At 45.7% G+C, this 10,320-nt stretch overlaps 1 pseudogene; it reads left to right on the top strand.

Moving 5' to 3' along the window:
• Nucleotides 1–10,320, top strand: part of LOC111966560 (plexin-A1-like) — a 299,289-nt pseudogene that overhangs the window by 271,873 nt on the left and 17,096 nt on the right.

Raw genomic sequence — 10,320 nt, 5'->3', positions numbered from 1 at the left:
GATACTTTAAAGTGCAGTAATCATTGCTCATCGAAATAGTTATCAACCCCCCACTGAATACTTTGATTTGAGATATTCCAGTGATGGGTTCTGTCAGACCTGCTGCGTTTATGTAAATGTGGTTTGTTAGAACCCACAGTGTTTCACTTCTATTAATGACACTGGTTCCTGAGGGGAAGTCTCTTTCACTGTACTGATTGCTTTGTTTGATTACACTCTGTGACGTGTTTCTCTGTCTGTGTGTGTGATCAGATCCGGGTGGGTGGGTTCGAGTACTCCCCTGGTACTCTCCAGATCTACTCAGACAGCCTGCTGACCCTGCCTGCTATCATCGGTATCGGCGGAGGTGGTGGTCTGCTGCTATTGGTCATCATCGCTGTGCTCATCGCCTACAAGAGGAAGTCCCGTGATGCTGACCGCACCCTGAAACGTCTGCAGCTGCAGATGGACAACCTGGAGTCCAGAGTGGCCCTGGAGTGTAAAGAAGGTATGACAGACACACACTCTCTCTCTTTTCTCTCTCTCTCTCTATATGTATATTAAAAAAAATGTCTCACTCTTTTCTCCTCTCTCTATTTCTCTCTGTCTATACACACACAGTATATTAATATACTGCCGTTCAAAAGTTTGGAGTCGCTTAGAAATGTCCTTGTTTTTGAAAGAAAATCAATTTTTTTGTTCATTCAAATAACATCAAATTGATCAGAAATACAGTGTAGACATTGTTAATGTTGTAAATGACTATTGTAGCTGGAAACGGCTGATATTTAATGGAATATCTACATAGGCGTACAGAGGCCCATTATCAGCAACCATCACTCCTGTGTTCCAATGGCACGTTATGTTAGCTAATCCAAGTATATCATTTTAAAAGGCTAATTGATCATTAGAAAATCCTTTTGCAATTATGTTAGCACAGCTGAAAACTGTTGTTCTGAATAAAGAAGCAATAAAACTGTCCTTTAGACTAGTTGAGTATCTGGAGCATCAGCATTTGTGGGTTTGATTACAGGCTCAAAATGGCCAGAAACAAATACCTTTCTTCTGAAACTTGTCAATCTATTCTTGTTCTGAGAAATGAAGGCTATTCCATGCAAGAAATTGCCAAGAAACTGAAGATCTTGTACAACGCTGTGTACTACTCCCTTCACAGAACAGCGCAAACCTGCTCTAACCAGAATAGAAAGAAGAGTGGGAGGGCCCGGTGCACAACTGAGCAAGAGGACAAGTATATTAGTGTCTAGTTTGAGAAACAGATGCCTCACAAGTCCTCAACTGGCAGCTTCATTAAATAGTACCCGCAAAACACCAGTGTCAACGTTAACAGTGAAGAGGCAACTCCGGGATGCTGGCCTTCTAGGCATAGTTCCTCTGTCCAGTGCCTGTTTTCTTTTGCCCATCTTAATATTTTATTTTTATTGGCCAGTCTGAGATATGGCCTTTTCTTTGCAACAGCATCCCGAAGTCGTCTCTTCACTGTTGACGTTGAGACTGGTGGACAAAACATTTGCTTTTCTTTCAAAAACAAGGACATTTCTTAGTGACCCCAAACTTTTGAACGGTAGTGTATATTTATAAAAATGCTCACTCTTTTCTCTCTCTCTCTCTCTCTCTCTCTCTCTCTCTCTCTCTCTCTCTCTCTCTCTCTCTCTCCCTCTTTCTCACTCTCTCTCTCTCTCTCTCTCTCTCTCTCTCTCTCTCTCTCTCTCTCTCTCTCTCTCTCTCTCTCTCTCTCTCTCTCTCCTCTCTCTCTTCTCTCTCTCTCTCTTTTCTCGCTCTCTTTTCTCACTCTCTTCTATTTCTCACTCTCTTCTCTTTCTCACTCTATTCTCTTTCTCTCTCTCTCTCTCTCTCCCTCTTTCTCACTCTTCTCTGTCTCTCTTCTCTTTGTCTCTCTCTTTTACTCTTTCTCTTTGTCTCTCTATTTCATAATCACTCTCTTCTTCTGTATCTGTGTGGATATGTCACTATCCTGTAGCTGCGCTCTGTCCAGTCGTCATGGTAACAGGTTGGTGTGGATGATGCCCGGCCTGAAGCTCTGTGGTGGTGGTGTGGCCGCGGTATCCTCAGAATGTGTGTGTGTTTATGTTGTGCTGACAACCCTGTTGGTGTTGTGGCGTTGTGCGGTGCAGTGCGTCTCTGCTGCGTTGGGCTCTGCCTGCCTGCTGTAATCCGAAAGATGGACGGAGACTAATTGGCCATTATCTGTGGCTGGATGTCCGGAGGGTCACAACCTTGTCAGTCGCAGCCCATAGCACAGCCTGTGGCCAAACACTGAGGGATACAGAGATAGAGGGAGGAGAAATCTGGCAGGGAGAGAGAGAACAGAGGGACTGTGTGGGGTCAGATGGAACAGTACAGGGGGCATTGTAGAGTGATTCATGTAAAGCTGCTGTTACTCCACTTGTATACCTGATATAATGAGCATTGTTGAAAGACCAGCAGCACCAGATAGTGACAGTATTCTACACCTCTGTCTGTGTAGCTGGGAGGTTTGGTATAGAAACCCTGAGCTCCACTTGGAAGTGGAGCATTGCTGTGTCCCCGCCCCATGCCCCAGCAGACTGTGGGGTGGGCCTGGCAGCGGGGAGCTGGGCGTGTCACACTAAGTGTCAGTCAGCAGGGGAGAGGATTGGATGATAGGAGAGGTGGAGCTCAGTGAACCGTGCTGGAAGGGCCATCAGAGAGCAGTGTAATCCAAACAAACACACAGACTACATTAACGGTCACACGGCTAATGAGTCATTAACAGATTAGATGCTGCTGCAACTGTTGACGGGGAGAAGATCGTCTGTGTAGTTTACTCTGCTGGATGTAATGGTGGCTTTGCCTCAGCGCTTACACACAACAAACTCAATAGAATGAAGAACAACTCTTTTATTTACTCAATCAATGGAAAGTCTAGACATAGCCAGTCATCTTTTCTGCCAGTAATTTATGTTCACAATTCTTAAATAATAACTTAAAATAGTAACTCAAAATAATTTTTGCCTCTTTTATTTGTTATTTGTCATCTTTTATGATTATACAGATAACACAGACGGGCATTGTAGAGTGATTCATGTAAAGCTGCTGTTCCATTCAGACAGAACAGGTAGAGGGCAAAACACATGGATCCCTACCAAATCAAATCAAACCCACCCCAACCCCCCATGCTATAATAGAGCCTCAAACCTAGACTTAAAGCAGGCCCTCATATACAATGAGTAATATAATCAAATAGTGCAAATAATACAAAGATATTAAGTAAAAATAATGATACAAGTTCTAATTTGGGCTGGTTTATGGAGTTGTGAAATTAGCTGGGTCCATGTCTTCTACAAAGGATAGGAAAGGTTGCCAGATGTTATTAAATGTAATTGCAGATCCCCTAACGGAGTAGGATTTTTTTCTCTAGCTTGAGGTGTTGCATAAGTTCCTTTATCCAATCGTTAAAAGTAGAAGGAAACCGACCCTTCCACTTAAATAGTACAAGATTGAAATAGTTATTTTATCTCTATGAATAACTGGACCCATACTGAACGGACCGTGTATGTTGTACATGATAATAAAGCCTTCATTTCTCCTCTCATTTTTGATAGAATTCTTGCCTTTTCCCTGTAGGAATGTGGTCTGTATAATATGTTAGTGTCTGCTGTACTGTAGGTTGAAGTAGAGAAGCCCCCACAGAGGGAGGATCTGCTCTACTATTAGAGTCCCAGCGGACGAAGCAGGGCAATAACAGCTGGAGGAAATGATGCATGGAACGCATTGCTCCTTTATTAATTATCCACTCATGCAATTAATTGACTTTCTTTCAGATGAACTTTGCTTTCTCTTTTTCTCTTTCCGTCTCTCTCTTTTTCTGTAATGATTTTATTTTGGTTAGCTCTCCTCTTGAATTTCCAACAAGTATGGATTCAATTCAGAAACACTGTACCAGAAGAATGAAATCAACATTCTATTTTATTGCCTATCCATCTGTCTTTTTCTAGAAGCCATTTGGTGCGCTGGTAGATGATTGCTGGTGACATTAATACTGTGCAACACACAGTTGTTCCACTGACGTACAGTGTAATGAAGATACGCTACATCCAGAATATCCTTTCTATGTCCATTCTTTTACCCAATGCAGCAGTCAGGCCAGCCCTGTGTTGTACTAATCMCTGTGTCTGTCTTTCTGTGTGATCCCCAGCCTTTGCAGAGCTGCAGACAGACATCCATGAGTTGACCCAGGAGCTGGACGGAGCGGGCATTCCCTTCCTGGAATACAGGACCTACGCCATGCGGGTACTGTTCCCTGGCATCGAGGACCACCCCGTGCTCAAGGAGATGGAGGTACGGGTCAAGGAGGTACACCACCACTGCCACCGCAGCATGTAGACTAGAACATCTATATCTATCATTCTATATCTACCTATATCTATACCCCATACTCTGGCTGCATAATGAAAGGAACCTATGATCTAGGTAATATGTTATGGCTATACCACTTTATATACATTAGCCACATCACATAGTATGTTTTTCTGCATGTAATATCAATGTCATTACACATTACTCGTATCTAATTTTATATTATTTTACAGTGGGAAAAACAAGTAAATCATTAAATCCCACCTGGTTTACCATGAAATATATCCAAATGGCTGTCGGAATACAGTGTAGAGACTGTCTCCACCACCTGCCCTGTCAACCACAGGCTCTTCTAAAGGGGAGGGATTACATCTTTATTGTTATGCCCGGGTTTCTTTTCTACCGAATTTCCCCTCGGGTCCCAGGCGTAATCAACTGTCCATACACACGGCTCAATCCCTTATTGCTCTGTGTAGCTGCTCTCCCCAAAGCAACCTACAGTACCCAGCCTGCTCCCCAGAGGCCCTGGAATTTCATTTAGCTCAGCTGAGGAAAATTGAGGCACTTTATTAGGCTGTGTAGTGGAAGGAAGAGAGATTCTGTGGAGTCACTGTATGGTGTATGGTACGCCGGTCCTCAATTGTCTACAGGACTGAATGTATGTCAGAGTTATGAGGGCAGACGAGGATCATGGGAGACAGGTCGGTGGGGGGATGGGGCCAGGGGATTGGTTAGTGGAGGAGGAATGTTTTTATGTTTTTTCATAAAGACAAAGACAGTACTTTGACTTGTTTTTCCTTTTATTAACACATACTGGGTGTTGTTTGGGAATGACATTATGCCATAAGCCTTGCAGAATATACTAGAAGTTTGTCTCTCTTTTGAAGAGACACTACCCAGTAGCACTGCCTCATCTGTGTGAGAGAGTTAGAGTGACGGATTGTGGGTCAGGTCTAGAGGGGGTGTAGTGTTGCTGATGAGAAGTGACAGATGGCAGCCTGTGGAACAAGCTTCTGTCACCCAGCCACCCCCGACGCACAGCACTGCACTGCACCGGCCCTCCCCTCGCCTCTCACCCAGCCACCCCCGGACGCACAGCACAGTACTGCACTGCACCGGCCCTCCCCTCGCCTCTCACCCAGCCACCCCCACCCACAGGCCCTCCCTCTCGCCCTCTCACCCAGCACCCCCGACCACAGCACTAGCACTGCACCGGCCCTCTCCCCTCTCACCCGCCACCCCCGGACGCACAGCACAGCCACTGCACCGCGCCCTCTCCTCCCTCTCCACCCAGACCACCCGGCCAACGCACACCACAGTACATGCACCGGCCCTCTCCTCGCCTCTCACCCAGCCACCCCCGCACGCACAGCACAGCACTGCACCGGCCCTCCCTCGCCTCTCACCCAGCCACCCCCGACCCACAGAGCCCTCCCCTCGCCTCCACCCAGCCACCCCCGACGCCACAGCCACAGCCACTGCACCGGCCCCTCCCCGCCTCTCACCCAGCCACCCCCAACGCACAAGCACAGCACTCACCGCCCTCTCGCTCGCCTCTCATACCCAGCCACCCCCAACGTCACACGCCACATACTGCACCGGCCCTCTCCTCGCCTCTCACCCAGCCACCCCCGACGCACAGCACAGTACTGCACCGGGCCTCTCACCCAGCCACCCCCGACGCACAGCACAGTACTGCACCGGCCCTCTCCTCGCCGCTCACCCAGCCACCCCCGACGCACAGCACTGCACCGGCCCTCTCCTCTCTATGCCTCAGTGCATCCCCCTTCTTCCTCTCCCTTTCCTTTCTGTTTCCTCCTGTGCTCTGCTGACAACTTATGGCAAATTGATTATAAGGTATTTGAGGAAGCAGCTCCTAAGATAGAATGCACTGCAGGCTTTAAAAGCAACTAGGGTCATGAATGTAATAATAACAATGTATTTCCTTCATAGGGCAACATCTCATGTCTTGTATACATGACATAGTCATGCTTGATATAAATGTATGCTTACGTAATGTATTATTTACAATAGCCTTACTCCATCTATGTYCATTATACTATTTCCATTAGCCCTACTCCAAAATATTTACATATTTATATATTACATTGACAACACGTGTAAGTGACAGCCAGTCCCCTGGTCTGATGCTGTTGTTGTTGACAGGTCCAGGCCAACCAGGAGAAGGCCCTGACTCTGTTTGGCCAGCTCCTCACCAAGAAGCACTTCCTGTTGACGTTCATCCGCACCCTGGAGGCGCAGCGCTCCTTCTCCATGCGTGACCGTGGCAATGTGGCGTCGCTCATCATGACTGCGCTGCAGGGGGAGATGGAGTACGCCACGGGGGTCCTTAAACAGCTGCTCTCTGACCTCATCGACAAGAACCTGGAGAGCAAGAACCACCCCAAGCTGCTGCTGCGCCGGTGAGATGGACACACTCACACACTTGTTCGTCGACACACTCACACACTCACCCACTGACACATTCGCACATTCGTCTGTTGACACACTCACACATTTGCCCGTTCTAACACATTTTTTAATACTGTTCAAATCCAATCAAATTTTATTGGTCGCATACACATATTTAGCAGATGTTATTGCGGGTGTAGCGAAATGCTTGTGTTTCTACTGTAGCTCCAACAGTGCAGTAATATCTAAAAATACACAACAATACACACATCTAAAAAGTAAAAGAATGGAATTATGAAATATAGAAATATTAGAACAAGCAATGTCAGAGTCCGGAGTATAAATATACAGTGGGGAGAACAAGTATTTGATACACTGCCGATTTTGCAGGTTTCCCTACTTACAAAGCATGTAGAGGGCTGTAATTTTTATCATAGGTACACTTCAACTGTGAGAGACGGAATCTAAAACAAAAATCCAAAAATCCAGAAAAATTAATTTGCATTTTATTGCATGACATAAGTATTTGATCACCTACCAACCAGTAAGATTTCCGGCTCTCACAGACCTGTTAGTTTTTCTTTAAGAAGCCCCCCTGTTCTCCACTCATTACCTGTATTAACTGCACCTGTTTGAACTCGTTACCTGTATAAAAGACACCTGTCCACACACTCAATCAAACAGATTCCAACCTCTCCACAATGGCCAAGACCAGAGAGCTGTGTAAGGACATCAGGGATAAAACTGTAACATGCAAGCTGAGCTACAGGCACTATGGCAAGCAGCTGGTGAGAAGAACAAACTGTTGGCGCCAATACTAGAAAATGGAAAAGGTTGAAGATGACGTTCAATACACCCTGTTGGGGGCTCCATGCAAGATCTCACCTCGTGGCACAATTGACATGATGGAAGTGAGGGTCAGCCCAGACCTACACGGGCAGACCTGTCAATACTGAGAAAGCCTGGACCCAGTCTCAAAGAAACCATAGTAACATACTATGCCGCAATGCATCAAAATCCGCCGCGACACGCAAGCCTCCTGCCTCAACCAGCCCCCCCTCATGTCCAGGCCCGTCGTTGAAGTTTGTCAACATAACCAGTCTGGATGATCTCAGTAGGAGAATGGAGAAGTCCAGTGTCTGAATGAGAAGAATGAGTTTGTTTTACCTTTGGTAAACCTCCACCGCCGTGTTTTGGAGAAGAAGAAGGATGAGTACAACCCAAGAACACATCCCAACCGTGAAACATGGAGGTGAAAATACATCATTTGGGATGCTTTTCTGCAAAGGACAGGACTACTGCACCGTATTGAGGAGATGGATGGGCCATGTACGCAGATCTTGGCGAACAACCCCTTCCATAAGAGCATTGAAGATGGTGTGGGCTGGGTCTCCAGCATGACAGCCCGAAATACACACAGGGCAACTAAGGATGGCTCGAAGAAGCATCTCAAGTCCTGGAGTGGCCTAGCCAGTCTCCAACCTGAACCATAGAAAATTGGAGGGAAGCTGAAAGTCCGTTATTGCTCCACGACAGCCCCGAAACCTGAAGGATCTGGAGAAGGTCTGTATGGAGGAGTGGGCCAAAATCCCTGCTGCAGTGTGTGCAAACATGGTCAAGAACTACAGGAAACGTATGATCTCTGTAATTGCAAACAAAGGTTTCTGTACCAAATATTAAGTTCTGCTTTTCTGATGTTTCAAATACTTATGTCATGCAATAAAATGCAAATTAATTACTTAAAAATCATACAATGTGATTTTCTGGATTTTTTTAGATTCCGTCTCACAGTTGCTTTGTAAGTAGGAAAACCTGCAAAATCGGCAGTGTATCAAATACTTGTTCTCCCCACTGTATATAGCAATAGTTAAATAGGATAGGCCTTGACGAGATTGCAGTACATATGAAATAGGTAAAACAGTATGTAAACATTGTTAAAGTGACCAGTGTACCATYTCTATGTATATAAGCAGCAGCCTCTAATGTGCATGGTKGAGTAACCGTGTGGTAGCTGGCTAGTAACAGTGACTAAWGTTCAAGGCAGGGTACTGGGCGGAGGCTGGCTAGTGGTGACTATTTAACAACCTGATGACTTTGAGATAGAAGCTGTTTTTCAGTCCCAGCTGTGATGCACCTGTACTGACCTCGCCTTCTGGATGGTAGCGTGGTGAACAGGCTGGGGCTCGGGTGGCTGAGGGCCTTGATGATCTTCTTGTCTTACTACTCTTATATAGACAGTAATACAGGTTGTATTTCTGTGTTCTCTCAAATCATAGCCTAGATGGAGGACTTAAACCCAAGATGGCCAAAGGGTGTTTTGGAGAAGTTGTCTTCCTATCACCCATCCTCCCTGTGCCCCCTTATAGTTTAGATTAACTAGAGAATTGAGGAGAGAAAGTACCTTTTCTAGCCGCTGTAGGGGGAGAAAAGGGAAATGGAAGAGGAGCAAACTGTTTGCCCAGGTTTCCTCTTTGGCTATTAGGAGAAATAAAGTCCACTAATTACAGTGGATTTTAATTGCTCCTCGTCTGGGGGACGTTTCAGGGGTCTTCATTCGTTTAGGCGACAGGTTTATGATTAATGAGAGAAGTTACCCAATTATGGTAATTGTCTGTTTTTAATGAAGATTGATTGTTTGCGTTGAGAATAAAGTATTTTTCCCTCACGGAAGTATCACAGCTTGGCTTTTGTCAATTTTGCCTTAAACCAGATTTGTTCGTGGTTAGTTTTGAGGTAGAGCAGCAATTTCTTCCAGTTGATTATTTAATTATCATGCCTAATTTATTCTCCTCTTGTCTTCCATCTCAATGTTAGAACGGAATCTGTCGCTGAGAAGATGTTGACCAACTGGTTCACATTCCTCTTGTACAAGTTCCTAAAGGTAAGTCCACCATCAAACCAACAAAAAGATATTCCCCATCTCCTGTTTATAATTGCTTTATGAGGATAGTAATTAGTTAGCACACTATTAGTATTTCAGCAGTAAAGGCATCGGTGGGTATGGTCTGCTTAAGGCTCCAACGAGAGACATTCTTTTTATTTCATTATTTTGTTTAGTGTCATTATTTCTTTGACGGACATGTTCTAGCCTGCGGTCATTAGGAGCTGAGTGTGTGTGACGTTCGACTGGACCTTCTCTCTTCTCACTCTCCCTCGCTTCCTCTTGGAAGAGTGTACAATTACCCCCTAATGAAGCCGGGATGTGGAATTAAAGATAATTTCACAGACAAGCGTGCCATGGCGAGGGCTAGGGGATTGATGTATGCGTGTTCCCTCTCGTTAGCAGCTGTCTGGTTAATTAGCGCAGATGCTAACGAGACGTTAACAGCATATGGTGGCAGAGGGGAGAGAGAGAGTTGCGCTGCTGTGTAGAAGCCAGGAGAGGACACTGGAGGTGGAGACTCCAGTGGAGTCTCCGGTGGAGATTTGGATCCACCTCTATCCCACTTAGCAGTTAGCTAGGCCCTGTCTCCACCTTTCTCCCAACTAGCTTCAGTCTCCACCTCTCTCCCAACTAGCTTCAGTCTCCACCTCTCTCCCAACTAGCTTCAGTCTCCACCTCTCTCCCAACTA

The sequence above is a fragment of the Salvelinus sp. IW2-2015 genome, linkage group LG7 (assembly GCF_002910315.2).
Source record: "Salvelinus sp. IW2-2015 linkage group LG7, ASM291031v2, whole genome shotgun sequence".
NCBI lineage: Eukaryota > Metazoa > Chordata > Actinopteri > Salmoniformes > Salmonidae > Salvelinus > Salvelinus sp. IW2-2015.
Note: the sequence above shows the minus strand (reverse complement) of the source record. Positions and strands in the feature narration are given on the sequence as shown.